Source organism: Micropterus salmoides, unplaced genomic scaffold (genome assembly GCF_014851395.1).
Source record: "Micropterus salmoides isolate LMB-PRFRI ecotype aquatic unplaced genomic scaffold, ASM1485139v1 Ms_hic_scaffold_22, whole genome shotgun sequence".
NCBI lineage: Eukaryota > Metazoa > Chordata > Actinopteri > Centrarchiformes > Centrarchidae > Micropterus > Micropterus salmoides.
This window is the reverse complement of record NW_024041373.1, coordinates 12,139,431-12,160,258: the sequence shown is the minus strand read 5'-3', so window position 1 is coordinate 12,160,258 and position 20,828 is coordinate 12,139,431. Positions and strand designations below refer to the sequence as shown.

The window sequence follows — 20,828 nt, the reverse complement described above, 5'->3', positions numbered from 1 at the left end:
TGCATATAAAAGAATAAAGATGTGTAAAAAGTGTAAATAAATCTTTATATTACATTTAGTTTGTGTTTTCATTTCATTTATATTTATTTTTTATTAGCATTGGTAAAGTGTTATGTGATCTGTTTTGTTAGTGTGACTGATAGTTACATTGTATGTTTTCATTGGATACATTTCCTTATTGCCTAACCTTAACTAGCATATTCGAGTTGGGTTTATTTATTGAGTGCTTTTAACAGACAGGAGTGGCATGGAGTGCTTTGCACAAAGCAGTGGCCACAAAACCAGATGAAAAAACAAGGACACTAAAAACACGAGATGAGAGCCAGAGTCTGTTTGTGTTGGTGTGTGTTTGCATTTGCACATGGGTGTAAGTGGATATGAGAGAACCAGACAATACCAGGGCACTAAGCACAAACAGAAAGTGAATGACTGCAGGAAAGTATGTGCTAAATATACAAAGCGAAAGAAAAGGCAGGTGAGGCAGGATTTAAGGTCGGCTGTAAACTGTGCAGGATGAATTGGTCTTTAGTCTGGATTTAAGAAGACAGTGTCTGATTCCCTGAACGTGGCAAGAAGCTTACTTCACTAAAGTGTTGTTGAAGGGGAAGACTCTGTATCCAGCTGTTTTCATTTTAATGTGTGGACTGCTGAGGAGTCCTGCACTCTGAGGGGGAGTGCAGTTATGGAGAAGAAGTCAGGCACAACAACATCTAATGCCTTAGTAGTCAGACATAGGACTTGCCATCAATTATGTGTACATAAGGGAGCAACTGAAAAGAGACTGAGACTGGGGTAATGTATTGGTGTTTGCATGAAAGCAGCTGCATAGTGACGTATTGCTTGTTGATTCTGCAGGAAACAAAGTATAGAGTAATTTCTCTGGGCCGTTAAAAGAAAAATGCCCTATCCTCGAGATATTTTTTGGTGAAAACAAGCATTGAGTCTGACAAAATAGTGGTCTAGACTAAAGTAAACAGCAAGTTTTGGCAAATAGGTCAGTAAAAGGTGAAAGAGAAAGAAGTTTTTTGCATCAGCTCAGTTTTGTCTGTATTGAGAAAAAGTTGTTATGTTCACATTATGAATTCAAATAGAGCCAGTCTTATGAATAAGACTTGAAGATTTTAGGCCAATCATTACAAACCTGTTTATGAAAGTTGAATGTACATTTAGTCTCACACTCATAAAACACTGGGTAGAGCCTCAGTCTGTGGCCAGGAGATTTGTCACACATGAGCACGGGTAATTTCCATAATGCCTAAATTCATTTGTTCCCTTTAATTGTCCAAAATTAGTTCTTGCAATGTCCCATTTTGTTACTATTTTTTTTACAGACATGTACAAACTTTACAAACAAAGGAAAAATTGTCAAACTTTTGTGTTGTTTTGACAACCAAAAATGTTTGACTGTCCTCTGCTATCATTTTAATCACTGTACATATTTACATTAGTATCAAGCTGTCAGTACTGCCACAAATGCGAAGAATGTGACTCATTTAGGTGAGGGACCGCGGTCATAATAATTATTATGTTGCTTACAGCAGTTGAGGAATGAGAAGCCTAAACAACACTGCATGCAGGGGGCATCAGCATGACTCGATTAAATGAGATCTCATCTCAAACATAGGAAGCTTATGTGACTGTTAGAGCATAAAAGGGAAAACATCAAGCATATAAGAGTGAATGCTACAGCTTTTCTAGATCATGCCTTAGAGAACAAAGACTATTTTACATTTTAAAATACGTAATAGGCAGAATATGTTTGTAGGCAGCATTTCCGTTGCAAATTATTAGCATTATGAATTATTCTTTGAATAATTGCGTACAGTTTTGTTGTTAAATAGGTACATCTTACACTCTTAAAAGGAAGTTTTTCCTTGCCTCTGTCGCCTAGTGCTTGCTCTTGGTGGGTACTGTTGGGCTTCTGTAAATAGCATCATAGAGTATGGTCTAGACCTGCTCTTTTATGAAAAGCGCTGTGAGATAACTGTTGTTGTGATTTGGCGCTATATAAATAAAATTGAATTGAATTGAAATCATTAAAGTAGTCGATATTCACCAATGCATGCTCTCATGCACCCAAAGCTATTCAAAACAGACATTAACATACGTATATTGCCCAGTCATGCAAATTCTACCTCCAGTGCTTTATGTAAACTCAAGATTTACGTGTCCAAATCCACCCAGAAACAATTATTTTTAAACAACTGTTTTTGGATCAAAGAAGCTCTGCTGTTAGTCATCTAAAAGCATTTTTATGCAATAAAAATACAAGAAAAAACAAAAAACAAATGTAGAAGACAGCAACTCCCAAGAGTGTACTTGCCTGTTCAGATGTGTTTCAATGTTGGGTCTTCATTTGAATTTTCTCTCTAGTGGATATACAAGCAGAGTCACATATCGATAATGCAAAACGCTTCTGCACCAGTGGTCAATAATATGAAGTCACCATGCAATCTATTGATAACGATTGAAATACAATTAAATAATCTTTATGCAGTATTTAACACAACTGTGTTCCCCCTAAGTCAGTGAAAATCCATTAAAGAATCAATAATTTTTTGCGAATGTTAATGTTAGTGAATGTTAAAACACTAAATATGCTCACTTTCGGTGATTAATTAATACACCTTCAGGAGAACATGCATAGAACTTGTGAATCTTATATCTCGAACAGCTCTATGCTAATTGTTTAGAAAAGGTGGTTATATTCTTCTTTGAGTTACAGGGTCACTCTGAGTTGTGGTTTTAAGAACTGATGTCTGAAATGGCTTTTAATGCGCTTAACTCCAGACAATTCAGCAAAATTGTGCAAAGACCCTCACTTCTTTTGAGTTCTTTCCCGCTTTATTTCATGCCTGGTACTACAGAGTATGCATATTTTTCTCAGTGGAATGCAGTTGACTCATGTAATACACAAAGATGCCATCAAAGCCTGTTTGGTTGGGATTCAAAGGGAAAGACAGACCCCCCTGGGAAACAAAGTCATATGGGAGAAAAGGCAGCGTCTTTGAAGCCAGAGTAAATGAGGTGCTTTTGCTCATCTGGAGAGTGGAGGAGAGAATGAGTGAGAGGACGCCTGTGATGCAGACAGACATACCTGCAGATAGATCATTTCACAGCAAGGACAAGTGCTATATCACTGCAGCAGCCTCTACATCTAACAACTCACGTAGACTCTGAGGTGAGGAGGTATGAAATGAATTGCGCAACAGCGCTGGTTTGAGTGAATAGCGACAGTCTGAGTTTCATGTTCTTCCGGCAACATTGAATCAACAAACAACTGAAAAAAATAAAAGAGAAGTATGATCTTCTGGCAAAACACAGCAAGCAAATAAAACACACATTTACAGACCAAGTAATGAAAAGTAACTTCAGAGTCAAATCAGAAAAGCTGTGCTTAACAGGCCTGCAATGCCGCTGTTTTTTTGTAAGTCCCTCTGACGTATAAATGGAAGCAGAACCCAGTGACTGTAATGTACTGCTATGGTACTCCAGACACAATATCTGTCTCCAGGACTGTCTAGCACTGTGCCTAAATTGGCACTTTGAACGCCAGGGTGCACCATGGCAAACTGCAATTGCAACCAGGCAAGCTGCATCTCCACAACAATAAAAATGTGTTTGTCAGGCTGCAAGCGACTTCACTGTTTATATAGTGGGTTCCTGTGAGAGGGTTTATCATCCTAATTAACTGACCTTTAAATTTTCTCTTGTCACTCTGTTCAATTAAACCAATTTTGTTTGTCATCAGATAATTTTCACACCAACTGATTTGTGTGATATTGTGTACATTTTATGCACCCAGAAACTCTACTGTAATGTCAGCATGACGTTATAGAGGAACAAATTACTCACAGATTTAAGGAACTGAATTTGTTAGAGCTACACATGACCTTTAAATGTTTAACTGTGACATAAATGTCCATTCAAAACTTAACAAAGGAAAGATCACTTATGATATGCATAAAGTGAATATGTGATCCGTGCGATACAGTGGGGCTCTCTCTTTAAGGCTACTACATTCTACAACCAATTAATCAACTAATAAACATTAGATTACATTACATTAACATGTACTTACATTGTAAAAAAATTAGTCCTCTCTTATTGCATATTTCATATAGAGCAGGTCTAGACTGCACTCTTATTTATCAGCAGAGACCCCAAAAAACAATTGTAGCAGATAGCCACATGTTAATTAACCCAGGGCGTATTCAAATGTGAACATGTGGAGAGGACTTTTGATCCGAGTTTGATTTATAATGAGAAAACTGAGCCAAAATAATTCACTGACAGCTTCAACAGTAAAGAGCAACTAGTAACAATTTAAAAAAATCCTTACAAATGGCCACCACTATATAGCCATATAGTTTTAATTTACAGCTCAAAGTACTTCGTGTTCCCTGCTCTGTTATTTTGATGGATATTTTCCTGTGGGACTAATTATTAAGATTTTCTCGTTATACCCTGTGAGATGAGTTGTCTTCTTCCTAATCTTCAGCCATGTGACATTTGGTGTAATTAAATCCAGTTGAGCCTTCTATTTCTGGGTGTGCTGTCTCTAATGAAAGCAGGATGGTGCAGGTTTATCACCTCTAGCTAAGACCTCCTGCTTCGAAGGCAGAAGATGTGATTCCTTCAGAATCAACCAGTCCCAGGCCACATTTGCATCAGTACAATTAGGAATTGACTTTGGGTAAAGCTACTGATATTTCAGATTTACACAAATGTGAAATGACTAATGACTTCTCTCATGTTTAATTTGAGCCTAAAAGATGACCTAAAGATCTTTAAAATAACCATGTTCTTAATTTCCTGTCTGATTTTCATGATGGCGCCCTGCTTCATGTAGCCGCTGTGTTTTGTTCATAAGGGAAACCATTGCAGGATTCCATTGTATAAGTTACAGCAAATCATACAAATGTAAAGTACTATTGTGCATTAATGTCTTTTGGCATAGTATTCCAGTGAACATTTTTTTTTATTATTGTAGACTGTTCAGAATTTAAAGCTTTCTAACTAACAAGACATTGACAATTGTTAGGAAACTTTCAGCTGCAAGTCTATTTATATCCTCTGCCGTATTACATTGTGCCCTGTCAGTGGAGGCAAAAACAATCCCAAAACGTATTTTAAAGGACGTTCGACATTTTGGGAAACGTCGAATGACGCTAACTCGCTTTCTTGCTCTTGAGTCAGATGAGTTGATTAATACCATTATTTTGTCTGTATAGTAGGTTAGCTTAGCACAAAGACTGCAAACATAAGGGACAGCTAGCTTGGAGATATGTGTTATTTAGATGTGATGGCTCACTTTGGACAGAGCCAGGCTAGCTGTTTACACCTGCTTTCAGATTTTAGTTAAGATAAGCTAACTGGCTGTAGCTTCATGAGAGTAATATACATTTTCTTTTCTAACTCTTGGTGAGTGGATAAGCATATTTTCTTAAATGGTAAACTATTTCTTGAGCACCTGCTGGTACAGCCAAAACAGGACGTTTTTTGAACTGGAGTTTCCAATTTTGCTTTGTAGAATGTTTTCTCCACTTTCTTAACAGACTTATTATACTTATAACAGCAGTCAGACTTATTAGAATAGGTCTTCTCTCTGCCATTGTTGTGACTTGTGACGGGATAATATTTTGGTAGGCCAATAGATCTGATTACTTCTGGCCAAAGTGGCCAGTCTATTCACCACCGGCCTGTGCTACACAACCAAAACATTTATGGTCTGCTAATGCCGACTGACTTTGATGCTTGAAAAAAAGATACTTAATGTGCTGAGCTCTATTTCATAGCTGTACTCAGTAAAACAGAACCTAGAAATCTACTCAACCCTTATCAGTCAGATTGTTTACAAAGTGCAAGGTAGTCACTTGCCTAATAACAGGTCCTAGAATGCAAAAACTATTGTAATCGAGGTGAGGGCTTCTATTTTTCAGAGACTACTATTGTAGTAAATTGTCCCATTCAACATATAAATCTTGCTTTTAACTATACTTGTAAAACAAAGTGTATAAAAATGAAAAGACATATATAGTTGGATCATCCCTTTTTCGGTAGTCCAATAGCTTTTCTGTAATTTATGAAATGAGCAATTATTGATCTCCATGGCAAATGAGAGAATTCAACTGACTGAAACAAAAGGCTAAAAAAAATCCTGGTAACATTTCAATTTCTCACCAGAAAAACAAACATATAGGAAGAATGTTATATTGCTAATTACAACCTAATTTTACATTTTTTTTAGGCTGAGACCTCTAGTAGCAGAAGAAGTCCTCATAAGGAGGTGGGGGAGGAGTCATGTAAACTCAGGACTTTCACTCGGGAGAGTTTGAATCCTGTGTGGAAAAAAAAAGTCAAAGTTAACTTGTTTTAAATTAAATAACATTTTGTAGATGAATTATGTGAGTCACGTGACTTACATTACTTATGTCACATGACTTATGTAATGTAGCTATTGTAACACAAAACACAATCTTTTCCTAAACCTAACCAAATGTGACTGAGGCCATGTGACTTGGATTTGGGGAAGGGTCGTATACGTTGTACTTTCGGACATGTTTGAAGTTTTGGGAAAGGGTCTTATATGTCATTTTGGGACACTTGACAATCTATGTATTTTACCATTTAGATTTAGATATGAGGACGTGTTTCAATGCCCACTCCGGTAATGCACACATATTGCTTACATTTTTGGTGAGTTATTATCGTAATTGTGCTCAATGTCTGCAGATTAAATAAAATAATAATAAAAAAGAGAGAAATGAAGGGCAAAGGAGAAAGGGAGCTGGAGGGCAGAGGAAGAACATCAAGCTATCTGGAACTGCTGAGCTGTAATTTACTTGAGAGACGACAGGAAAGATACAAGCAGAAGTCCCAGACTGATAGCTTCTGGTTATGAGGGGAGTGGAACATCAGTTATCTGGTGGCTAAGTGACAGAGCGTGTTGATTGTACACAACACAGCCACAACTCTTCGAAGACGAACGCTGGGTCTTAAATCAAAGAAAATTCCTGTCGTTTTTCTCTTGCCCTCCTTGGCAATCTATTTCTCCTTAATATTTCTTCACAGGCACACACCCCTGCACTGTATGTTGGCTTGTTTCACACTTTACAAATGACCATAACAAAACAATGCATGCTATGACTGTGTGTACTGCTTATGCCAGTATCAACTGTCAGCCACAATAGCAAAAGTGACATTGGGCACTCAAATGCATTTAGTATACACTATGCACACATATATATTATATGTACACACTTGCAGTCCTTTGAACAAGGCAAACTATTTCAAATAAGCACTTGACAAAAGTATGCTATGATATCAAACAAAAGCCAGTGTTATCCCAACAGCTACATAGCAGTGCGGCTCCCACGGCTGAAGGCTTGAATTGGGCTGTCAGTGCAGACTTGAAGAAGTAGCACTGGGCCTCAAGCAGCAATTATCAGACTGGCAGCTGCTGATAACTGCCACCAGACAAAACAGGACCGTGAAATATTACCCCTCTGAGCTCAACTTTTTTCATTTTCACATCCTCCACTTTTAACACCTTTGCTACTACTTTGGTTGTGGACTGACAACATGTGCTCCCCCAAACATCACTTTGAAATTATATCATTGGGTTATAACTCAGTGTTAACCCAAAATATTTTTTTAAAAACCTAAAATTTTACAGGCACCATTTTTGATGAAATTTAAAGGATGGATATGTATGGGATGAATACAAAGCAATATCTGGAAATTGAAAAAAAGCTGTAAAATTTGAAACTCAGTGTTTGAAAGCTTGAACGATTAAAAAAAAAAATCTCTGCAAACAGTAGCCTATTTTGCATTTGAGTTTTCCTTCTTCACAACTGCAGTTTTACAGTGCACATTTTCAGCATGTTCCCCCAATGTACTGTGTTTGTTTTACAGGTTTGAAATCTGAAAATTGTAAACTGTCATCTGAAAACAGTTGTGCATATGTTGGACAAAGTTGTGAAAATCTTTATTTTGACTCCGAAATTCCGAAACAGGCGGTCTGGAATAAAAATGTCTCATGTATCTCATTAACATCAAGGTAGCTATAAACATGTAGCCTGTATCTTCAACCTAAACCAAATTCAACAGTGATGCTCTATGAATGGCTGCAGATTAGCCACTTCGCTAACGGCAGCTGGCGCACACAATGTGGGAAACGTGTGCTTGGTGTGGCTGGCTCGACTGAGACAGGCACAGACAGCGTTTGTTCAACAATTTCCACAAAAGGAGCAACAAGATTTCACACACAGCTTTTTTTCGAAACCCGCTTACCAGACGACGAGGGTCGGCCAGCAGCAATGAAACCAGTTGCTAGATGACATTAGCCGCAGCTAATGTGGTGCAGCGTGGACACGCTGGGGTCTCCCTGGTCGGCTGATCCAGGGACAGACCGCATGTCAGCTACATGTTAGTTTACCGTTAGCTACCTGTTAGCTCAACGTTAGCCTGATAGTAGCATCCTTGTAGCTTAACGATCGCTTGCCTCGCCACGTCAACTTAGCAACGTCGAGGCTGGTGTCACCGGAGGTTGGAACGGAACATCCGATAGCAACAGGTTGAGGGCTTCGTCAAGAGAGTGGGTGAACCGCCATGCCACCTCGTCCTCATTGGCAAAATGATCCGCCCGGTGCTGCTTCTCTTCAGGGGGGGAGAAGGTCGCAGAACGATCAGTACGAGCCAGGGGTGAGTGCTCGGCTGGCGTGCTACGGTCTGAGGGGCACCCAGCATGGGGGATGGAGGTCTCCCGGCAGGACGAAGCCAGTGTCCCACCAAGGCAGGCCGACTTGCTAGAAGACATCGCTCTTCTTTTCCGACATTTTTTTAATTATATGTAGCCAGAGAGAGGAGGTCACAGGAGCGCATGGTCGGTGATCATTCCCTCTAGCTGGATGAAGCCTGTCGCTTCTGATTTATGCCTGGCTCCCCCATAGTTCGCACCCTGGCCGTAGTCTTGAGAAATAACCTTTGATGAACATATTTGGGTATTTTCTTAGATTGCTCAGGTAACCAGCTGCTTTCAGATCAGTCCAAAACAAAATACTACCTGGATGCTGACATACTGTAGGCTAATCCAACAGTTGACTGGAAATAAGATAATTCTGAGTGTTTGAGTGGCTTGCAGGCAAAGCCACACGCCGAATTGTTTTTGCTCTAGTGAGTTCGAACCCAGCTTGCCGCAATCTTGCAAAAAGAGCAGGCTAAATTTTCTTTCATTTCTTTTTCGTATGTGGCTATAATATAGTGCTCACTTCTACAATCATATTCGCCACAGTCACTATGAGAGGGAATGCGACTTGAAAAGAAACAGCCTATAGGCTATGTTTTGTAAGTGTGACCAATCTGGGGATGGAGGCAGACAACAGCTGTTGCAAACAACAGGCACACATGTACAGCAGCAGTTAGTTTGAAAACCAGTAGTGATACAACACCGCTCATAGATAAACAAAATAAAAACAAAAACTTTGTTTTTCTGTTTTGTTTTAAAACAGAAAAAACGACTTGTTTTTTAGTTTTTCTGATTTGGTTTTGAAACGGAATAATCAAAGAACAAACCATACACAGATTTCGAAAATGCTGATGACCATGTTTTCATTTTAAAACTCCGGTGTAGCATATACATGCAGACAGGCAAAAATGGAGGACTTTAAAAACAATGTTGCAGACACTCACATTTGGCTTCTTGATTGGGTCTTATTAGTAATGCAAAGCAAAAACACAATGCTACCGATAGTGTTTATGTTTTGGTATTTTATTAATTCATTTTGTACTGTGCAAATAACACTTATACAATTGTACTGTGCATGTGGCCGTATTTACTTTGCGATGATCTTTTTTTTTAACCGAAGTTTGTACTCCCGTGTTACTTCAGTAACAGTTCCACCTCGTTATCAGCCCATGTAAAAAATCCATGGTGTGGTTATTCGCCATTGCTATTCTTCGTTTGTCTGTAATAGTAGGCTACTTTCTTCTTTCACTGTAATAGTAAGCTACTTTCTTCTTTCACTGTAATAGTAAGCTACTTTCTTCTTTCACTGTAATAGTAGGCTACTTTCTTCTTTCACTGTATCCTCTTGCAACTGTAGAGTATACAATCTGCTTTCTGTTTACACCGGCACGCGCATGCCCGGTGTACATGAATGGCCACTAGATGTGCTTTTTCAGTAAGTCACTGGTGTGGACGTAAATCGTTTTGTTTTAAAACTCTGTTTTGAATCAGAAAAAGTAGTAGTGTGGATGTAGTCTCAGTCTTACACAATCCTTTGGGAATTCACACCTAGGTGTAAATTTAACCCATAGACCCAGCTTTCAGCTACAATTGGTCGGTGTTTGGTCCTTAAATCTCTCTGAAGCTACTTGTGAAAGCAATTGCGTAACAGCTCTTTACCATGTTTGCTCGGTTTTCCCCATATTTATCCGATGTAATTGCATGATGGCAGATGCTGAATGTTGCACCTCTGTTTACTATTGTAAATCAATTGTCCTTGTCAACAGCATTTGCAGAAATTGATTAGATAAGAACATTGATCAGCAGGTTAAACAAATGGGATACAACATGATAAGAGAAGGTTATAGAACTAAATATTATTTATTATAAGAGATCAATCAATTTCCTACTATACTGATGTTTGTGAGCCATGTTTCTTTAATTTGAATTTGTGAACTTTTCTCTTACCCTTTGTTTTTGTTACCTCATTCATTTCATCAGGATATTTGAAATGTGTTTGTGAACAGCCAAAAAAACTCATGGTTTCATAAATTTCATAAAACTTTTTAACAACTTGTCTTTCTGGGTGAAGTTTCTCAAAAGTTGATTTTTTTAGTATCTTTTCTGCTATCTTTTTTTAGGGCATTTCTTGATTTGCTTGCAGGTTTGTAGCCGTGTGAGTCAGGATTGGCTTTTCCACACTTCTGTGCTGCTACCTTTGAGCCTCGGTTTTGACTGAACTGAGTAGACTCACACCTGCAGACCACACCAGACACAATGCCCTGTCTAAAGGAGTAGTCTGAGACCAGAGTATGTGTTTTTTGTTGTTCCTTACAGCCTTTTGTTTTTGCTGTTTCTCTGTTTATGTAGTTGTGGTACAGCATTATGGATGAGCCTCAAAGCCTTCCTTTAGGAAACTTTATCTTTTGGTAGTATTTTTGTGTAGAAAGAATGAAAGCTCCAGGTGCCCTGTATGGATGTTTTTGTTGTTTTTTCTACTTTGCATGGAAGCTTCTCATCCTTCAAAAGCTCTCAAAGGCAACAGAGTTTGGTTAGTAAGGGGCAAATGCTTTTTTTTTTTTTTAGGGTTATAAAAGCTTTCAAAAAACTTGTTCTTGTCACACATCCAGGGATGCACATGACTGATGTGGTATAGGACAGAGATTCACATCTGTTTCAATCTGGTCCCCTACACATACCGTCTATATATGGACAACGCTTTGTTAAGAGCCAGATGCATTTATATAACTCCTCTTTTGCAATCTGTTCTTGACAGAGTTGACTTTGTGACCCAAATTCAGTTTTCCATAGGTTAAGTGGCTGTACTATGGGCACATCTGCAACCTAACATAAAAATCATAATTGTTACAACTCAAAGGGAGCTATATAGCTCGTCCTGTCCTGACAGAGATTGTCTTCATCCATTGTATGACTGACACATTCATATCTCATCAATGACACCTTCAAAGTAGTGTGGCAAAATTGATAATACTAAAACTGCAATTTCTAATTATGTGCCAATGCTGTCTCATACCTGAATGATTATTTAGCAGTGTTTGTGTGTGTAGAAATATTCTCTTCCCAAATTTCTCCTTGAGCTACATCATCAAAACAGTGCAAATGCAGAGATTAAACTAAAACAATCAGCTCAATCTAATACAATTATTACACAAAGTGACCAACAAAAAAGAAAATTATTCAGTATTTGGAATTTCTACACTGTGTAGTTTTTTTTATAATAAAAAAGATTTCTAATATTTTTCCACTACCATGTAAAAATGGTAGTCACAATCATTTTTTTATGTTATATTTTTGTGTTTCTATCCGCATCTAGACAAAAGAAAAGATAACAAATAAATGTAAATAGTTTATCTAATAATTTTGAGAGAACATCATGATCTCAGTTGTGGGAGATAAAATTGTTATTTAACATTTTAATCAGAATCATGGAGCCCTACTTTAAAGTTGCTTGTTGGTCCAAGGATGAACAAGGTGCGAGTTTCAACTTGAAAGAATGGTCACCATCTTGGACTTTCTGAATTTACTGTGCTGCCTTTATGAGAAGGTGTATCCCACAGCGAGATGTATCGCCCATGCTACTTAAGGGTTACACAAGTAAACTAAGTTCCTTTTGCTCTGTGGCACCATATTTGACAAATACGATGCAAATTAAAACTGTTATTAGGACAGAAATACGGTCACAAAGGGCCATGACTGCTTTGGTAAATAATATAAAGTAGAATAATTGAAAGACTATCCAGGGGAAACCATCAGATGATCATTAGTAATTACTATCACCAGTACTACTCTGGTGATGCTGTTGAGGATCTGTAACTCCCTTTCTGATGAGGTCAGGGCCTCATTATAATTACTTGCTTCTCTTAAGTAAACACAGCTGCAAATTGGAGCGCAATAACAGGAATAGTAATAATGAATTAGAAATTATTAGAGGTGAAGTTCAAAATCGTCAGGAAGCAAATCACTTTCATTAAATCTACGAACAAGGCAAACAACTAAGGGAAATCAGCACCATATTCTAAAGCACTTTAAGCCTTTAAAATTCAGAGAAGGAAAAATTCAGAGTAGCTGATTCTGTGTCTCTGAAACTATGCAAAATACAGATCAGATCATGATTTTGCATTTAACAACATTTAAAACCATATATCGATCTATTAAGTCATCCCTATGTTTGCTACACTATTGTAGAAGAAATACTACTTTTTCTACAATGATCTACAGGTAATTCATTCACCTAGCAAAGCACCAGGTTCACATTTGTCAGTCCCTGCCTAAACTGGTCCCTAGCTGCCTCTACGGTGTTTGTTTATTTTATCAGCAATGTGTTTGCTCATAAAAAATATATTATTTATCTGAAAGACTGTAAATTACCTTAATACCTTAAGTTGTACTGGACACTGTTTTGCTCGGGTGATCACACACACACTTTTTCAGTAATGCCACAGTCCTTAGGTTGCAGACAGTTATATCTCAGGCTGGTCAGTGCAACTACAGTCTTTATTATAGGGCACTTAATTAAGGGGCTTGACAGTTACTGTGGAGAGATGAAAGGGTTTGTCTGCTTTTTAAGGTGAGCCATGACACAGTGCCGTCACTTGATCTACATTTATTGAGGCAACTTTGATTCACTTCCCTTAACAATCGCAGGCTCTGTTAAAACATAAAAGTTTGGCAGCTTATCAGAAAAACAAAACATAATGCACATTGTGTGATCTATAATAGTGCGCTTTTTGACATATCTGACTGTAGAAACTTTCCTATGGACTATTGCTTTTGGCTTCCTTCTGCTCTCCTTCTGGTAAATTAAATACAAATTTTTTCTGCCTGCAGAATAGGACATTACTTCCTGCTTTCTTACAGTGCAGACACTTTGCTGCTTGCTCTTGCCTCTGCTTGCATTCTTTCGCTTAAACTCTCTTTTTCTTCCCCTGCTAGAAATCAGCAGCTCTTGGATACTTTTAAATCACGGGGACTGTCAGATAAAGTAGGCTCTTGTCATACTTTAAAAACTTTTATGTTCTTAGTGTTACGTGAGTGTGGCCTATCAATAGCACTAGCCTGTACTGCAGTGACTGGAGCTATGGCTAATGCTAATTAGCAACAAAATGCCCCCCTTCCCCATGGACGACTTCTACAGACTTCTAAAGAAAATTACTGTGCTGGAAACCAAGATCCACAGGTTAGAAGTGAATGGACTATGTGGGAATGACACCACTTTACCGTGGACCCAAATCAGTGGACAAGAGCATGCTAACACACGGCTAATTAGCACCAACAAGACTACCAAGAAGCAGGAGGCCTGTGTACTGGGTAATAAATCTAAAAGTGGGAGTCCTCCCTGGAACACTCTTGGTGCAAAGCCTAAGAGTAAATCATTTCCTTGGGAAATGAGAGGACGAGTAACAGGCAGAACCCAGCGCCCTGAGATTTGTGATGCGACTAGCTGGCCTGCATTATCATCCAGGCAGAGCGCCTCTTCAACCCCTGTTCTTAGTAGGACACAGCCGTGGACAGCTGCGAAAGGGAGAGTTAGCAACAAACCTCCCCAACAACCGAGTGTGCAACAGCAGAACAGATTTTCACCACTATTGCAGGAACCTGGATCTCCGTCTGATGACCTGGATAACATCCCATTCTCACACAGAAGGATAAGGACTGAGAGTAAATCAGAAAGTAAAAGGCTGCAGGGAAAGCTAACGACTGGGCCTCAAACTTTGATTGTGGGTAACTCTGCTGTAAACGATGTAAGAACCATGTGCAGTAAGAACACCAAAATACTGTGCTTTCCGAAGGGTACGGTGTCTGACTTGCCAGAAAGAATCCTGCATATCGTGGCTGAACATCCTACTGTGAAAAACATCATACTGCACATCGGGACCAATGATGTTGTGAAGCAACAGTCTGAAGTGTTTAAAGAGGACTTTAATAATCTGTTGAACACAGTCAGCTCTTTGAATGCTGAGGTTTTTATCAGTGGCCCTATACCGCCAATCCGAAGAGGAGCTGAGAGATTCAGCAGATTGATGGCATTGAACATGTGGCTCTCAACGGCATGTACTGTCCATTCAGTGCATTTCATCGAAAACGTTCACTTTCTGTGGAAACGCAGACATCTTTTTAAGGCAGATGGACTTCGCCTTAACAAGTCAGGAGTAAAATTGTTCAGCTCCAACCTGTTTTACTTTCTGCATCACTCATCTGTTCCCTCTGCCAAGAACAAGAGGAATCTAAACAAGAAGAAGACATAACACAACACGCCAGAAACCTTGAAGGAGAGCCACTTCGGCCCCCGCCGGAGGAGAGCTCTGATCACGGGAGACATCTGAGCCAAGAGGAAGAGCCTCCACCTCCCTCACTGAAAACCAACAGTGAGGATTCACCATCTCTACCCCCCCCCAATTCCCATCTAGGTCACCCTTATCTCCAGACACCATTTCTCCCCTCTCCCCCCTGTTGGACTTCACTGATCACATGGAAGACCTGGTTAGAGCTGGGACCAAATTTACACCTTCCCTCGTTCCACTCCCATTTTCTCCACCCTAAACTCCCCTCACCGTTCACCTCCACCACTGGTTCTAAGTCCTCCTCTGCAATGGCGAAAAAGCCCAGTAAGCTCTGACTGATATGTGCTGGGTCCAGGCTACAAGGAAAATAGCACTTATGACTCTTGTCTTGATAGGTAACAGAAAAAGCATGGTGAATGTGTTGAAAAACAGGAAGCACTCAACATATACTGCAAATTTAGTATTAATTCCTCGTCAGCCGCAGCCTGTTGAAAAAAGTGGGCCAAATAATGTTTTTAACACACTAAAATTAGCTTTGTTAAACGTTAGGTCTTTGGCAGGAAAAATATTTTTAATAAATGATTTTATAATCATTCACAATCTTAATTTCATGTTTTTAACTGAAACTTGGTTGGACCAAGATAACGGTGCAGCTGTCCTTATCGAGTCTACCCCTCCCTACCCCTTTCATGAGTGAAGCTAGAGTGCATAGGAGAGGAGGTGGAGTTGCCATTTTGTTTAATGACTCCCTCCAATGCAAAAAGATGTCTTATGGGAATTTTGCTTCTTTTGAATATGTGGCTCTTCAGCTGAATTCCTCTTCTTGAGCTATTTTTCTAAATATCTACAGGCCCCCTAAATACTGTGCAAACTTTTTTGATGACTTTGGTGAACTGCTGTCTATAATCTGTATTGACTTTGACTGTGTGGTTATTGTTGGTGATTTTAACATCTATGTTGACAACCCCCAGGACAGAGGGACTCAAGAACTGTGTTGTGTTCTTGATAATTATGGACTGACCCAACATGTGACGGAGCCCACACACAATAAGGGGCAAACTTTGGACTTAGTCATCTCCAAGCGTCTGAACATTTCCAAGGTAGTGGTGACTGATGTTGCTCTCTTTGATCATTCCTGTTTTTTCTTTGAGAGTGCTATCTGCATGCACACAAATGTACAAACAGAGGTAATCACAAAACGGCATATCACTGAAAACACTAGTGAAAAATTTGTTGAGGCTTTCTCCTCGACACCCGCCCTCTCACAGGTCTCAGTCAATGAGCTTGTAGATAATTTCAGTTCTAAAATCACAAATTTTATTGATGCCATTGCACCAGCCAAGGTGAAGGTGGTCTCTGGCAAGAGAAGATCTCCATGGAGAAATGCCACGCTGAAGAACTCAAAAAAGAGAGTGTCGAAAGGCTGAATGCAGGTGGCAGAAAACAAATCTCCAGGTTCATTATGACATCTATAAAGAGAGACTTCGCATTTATAATTTAGAACTGAGAAATGCAAGGCGGTCCTTCTTCTCTGACGACATCACCAAAAACACTAATAATGCACGTGCCCTGTTTTCTGCTGTCGACAGGCTAACCAACCCTCCTGTGTCTGTAGCCTCTGAACTTCTATCCACCAGGGCCTGCAATTAGACAAGCAATCAGTGCCTCCATGTCAGTAAAAAGATATGTCTTGTCCCTATGTCCACTTAAAAACAATTCATATAGCATGAGACAATTTGACTCTATTAACCATAAAAACCTGGAGGACATAATACAACATCTGAAATCCTCCTCATGCTGCCTTGATATTCTGCCAACAGGTTTTTTCAAAAATGTGTCTATGCATGGCCTCAGATCTACTACAAATTGTCAACATGTCTCTCCTCTCAGGTTTTTTCCTACAGGCCCTGAAAACTGCAGTCATTAAGCCACTCTTAAAAAAGAGCAATCTGGACAGTTCACTAATGAGCAGTTATAGGCCCGTATCAAATCTCCCATTTTTAAGTAAAATCATTGAAAAAGCTGTCTTTCAACAGCTTAGTGCTTTCTTGGCACTAAATAACTGTTTTGATGTCTTCCAGTCAGGTTTTCGACCACACCACAGCACTGAGACGGCTCTTGTTAAGGTCTTCAATGACATCCTTTTAAACACTGACAGTGGCAGAATTTCAGTCTTAGCATTATTGGATCTCAGTGCTGCATTCGACACGGTCAACCACATCATATTACTAGACAGACTTGAAAACTTGGTTGGACTTTCTGGCACGGTACTAAACTGGTTTGAATCCTACTTAATGGACAGGGACTACTTTGTGTCTATAGGTAATTACACATCTGAGCTGACAAAAATGACATGTGGCTCCATTCTGGGGCCTCTTTTGTTTAACATTTACATGCTTCCACTGGCTCAGACTATGAAAAACAACAAAATACGTTACCATAATTATGCAGATGACACACAGATTTACATAACCATTTCACCAGGGGACTATGATCCCATACGGGTGCTGAGTAACTGTATTGAGCAGGTTAACGATTGGATGTGCCAGAATTTTCTCCAATTAAACAAAGATAAAACTGAAGTTATTGTTTTTGGAGCCAGGGAGGAACGATTGAAAGTCAGTGCTCGACTTCAATCTCTAATGTTAAGAACCACAAATCAAGCCAGAAATCTTGGTGTAGTCATGGACTCAGACCTGAATTTGAGGAGCCACATTAAGACAATTACAAAGTCAGCCTACTATCACCTGAAGAATATATCAAGGATTAAGGACTTATGTCTCAGAAAGACCTGGAAAAACTTATCCATGCATTTATCTTCAGTCGACTCGACTACTGTAACAGTGTCCTTACAGGGCTCCCTAAGAAATCCATCAGACAGCTGCAGCTGATTCAGAACGCTGCAGCTCGAGTCGTCACTAAGACCAAAAATGTGGATCACATCACTCCACTTCTGAGGTCTTTACATTGGCTTCCTGTATGTCAAAGAATTGATTTCAAAATGCTGCTGTTAGTTTATAAAGCACTAAATGGTTTAGGGCCAAAATACATTTCTGATCTTCTGCTTCGTTATGAACCATCCAGACCTCTCAGGTCATCTGGGGCAGGTTTGCTTTCTGTCCCCAGAGTCAAAACTAAACAAGGAGAAGCAGCGTTCAGTTATTATGCTCCGTATATCTGGAACAAACTCCCAGATAACTGCAGGTCTGCTGAAACTGTCAGTTCTTTTAAATTAAGACTGAAGATTTTTACCACAGCTTTAAATTAAATATTTAAGATTTTTCTTTTAACCACTGCCTTTAATTAGTAGATTGATAACTTACACTGCACTGTAACTTTTACTGTCCTGTTTTCTTTTTCAGCTTTTTACCATTGCTTTTAATTAAATATTTACACAGTGAGAAATGAGTAGGTAATTGAGTGAAAAGATAATGAGAGTGAGATTGAACAGAGTGAAGGAAGTGATCTTAAATCTCGTGCCCGAGTGATTTGCAGGACCCTCTGTCCACCTGTAAACGCGCAGGTGGGTCCAGAGTATAACTGGATCAAAGTGGCCTGCAGACAGACATGTCCTGGTTACTCTGTAGTGTCCGAGGGTTTTTGGAGTTTCAGTGGGCCCAAAGATTGCTATGGACCCGAGTACAGACTAGCTAGAGAGAGTAGATTAAGTGTACTTCTCCGTTTATTCTCTTTTCAAAATAATTGTAACTTAATTATTTGCTCAACAGCTCAGCCTGTTTTTATTTTCCATTTAACTTTTGTTATTTTAATGTGTATTTTTTCAATTTCCCTATGTTGCGTTTAAACTTTTTTATATTTCCCTGTTGCTTTTATGTTTTATGTAAAGCACTTTGAATTACCTTGTTGTTGAAATGTGCTATACAAATAAACTTGCCTTGCCTTGCAGTGGCACAATACAGAGTCACATAATATAAAGACCTGGCCTAGATCTGGCAAAAAATAAAACCTTACTATACCAACCCATTATGTATTTATCTTTTTTTCTGCCATATACCATCACTCTGCAATGTATAATTTCAATAGATTATCATTACAATTGACGTAATAGCTTCAGAGTTTCACTTCTGAATACTGAGATGTATGTAGCCCACCTTTCCCTATCTTAAGCAGGGTGGGGCCCCGAGTTCTTAAATCAAACTGACTGAATACTTGAAATAAGGTTCCTTTTTATCTTTGGGCTCTATACACTTTAATTGTCTTGGGTTTCTGTATTTATCTCAAATGATTTGCAACACCACTGTCACTAAGCTAGGTTCATCTAACGTCTATTAGCTCTGTAAAGTCACACTAAACCTACATTAGAGTAACTAGCATGCTGCAATAAATCACCTTGTCAATAAACACAGACATTTACCTTATGTGTTGAATATACCTTTGGTAAAAGTAATAACAATGCAACACACCAGGGTCAGTTTAGAAATAATAAATCCCCATTTACTGGTGTAAACACACTATAACAACTTTTCAGTTACCTTCAGTTCAAATTCAACTATAATGTTAACTCAGTGGGCCCACACTCACCAAGCAGGCACACACACACAAGCCGGCATAATAAAATAAAATAAAACCCCAAACTTCGTTGCGATGCTTGAGAGCGACGATACTTAAACTATTGGTCCACTTCACTCAAAGGAGCAACAGAATTAAAGAGTTTTACCTTAAGCAACAGTTCAGTCCACTGTGCAGAGTTCAACAGTCTTTCCCGGTCTCCAGCAAAACAAGGGCAAGCAGGTGTCCAAAGAAAGCGTGGTCTGTCCCGCGCTCTGCCGCTGTCGTCTCTCGGTCTCTGGTGTCAATAGGGGTGCGAGCGTGCGTCCAAACTGGCGTGGTCGGTGTCCCTCTTTCTAACGAACTCGGAGCTTTGACTTCGCAGTTGTAACTTTCCGATAACTCTCCAGGGTTTTCACGTCGAAACCCGTGAACTAGTCCAACAGTATACAGCTGAGTTAGCTATACTGGCTAAGAGTCCATTCACTTTGCTAATGAATGCTAACACAAAACACTGTCTGCAAACGAGCTATGATACACGCGTGAATAACTGTACGATATATTTCGGGAACTTCTCACAAAAGTACGCAGGATGGTATTCTGTGGTAAGACTGTCGAGTGGACAGTCTAAAACACCAACTTACTACATACTACTTTGCATGAACTTCACACACGTTCGTTCATAGTCAAGCTCCCACTGATTTTCCTACATTCTCACTCTCTCCTCCTGTGCGCCTCTGAACTCCCCACATAGACCAATGAATGACCAGTATTACCCTTATTCTTACATACCACTTCCTCTTTACTAGACAGAACTCTTCAAAATAAAACGTTTATAACTGCACATATTATTAACGTATTTATTACATTGTAGCTTTTTAATCTTTTATGAAATAGCTTGTAAACCACATTTTTAACAACAATGAATTTGTTTTTAACTAGATCACATGCTTTATATGTTTTTTTTATCAGTTAATCACAATGTATAGCATTTTTAACCCGGCTACATGTGAATGTTACAATCTAGCACTGAGCACAGCCAACAATGTAAGTCTGTGTGTAAGTATGCATTATTTTAAAAGAAACTACTTTGAATTGTACAATTATACATCAGAAAAATGAATTCTGTGCAAAGCCTTGGGGCTGACTTTGAGCATATGCATCTGTAGTATAGGTTTTCAAACGTATTACTATTTTATTTTACACTGCAGCACAGTCGCACATTTTCTGATAACACTGAATGCAGTAAGCTGCTATTACCAAGTTTCTGGACAATACTACATACTAAA

General features: G+C 39.1%; 1 long non-coding RNA gene across 1 annotated transcript in view; it reads right to left on the bottom strand.

The window, feature by feature from the left end:
• Nucleotides 1-20,250, bottom strand: part of LOC119917345 — a 67,265-nt gene extending 47,015 nt beyond the window's left edge. Inside the window, exon 1 of the long non-coding RNA XR_005447257.1 lies at nucleotides 19,709-20,250. This is a non-coding gene — a long non-coding RNA (uncharacterized LOC119917345). The remainder of the gene's footprint in view (nucleotides 1-19,708) is intronic.
• Between the last annotated feature and the right edge of the window lie 578 nt (nucleotides 20,251-20,828).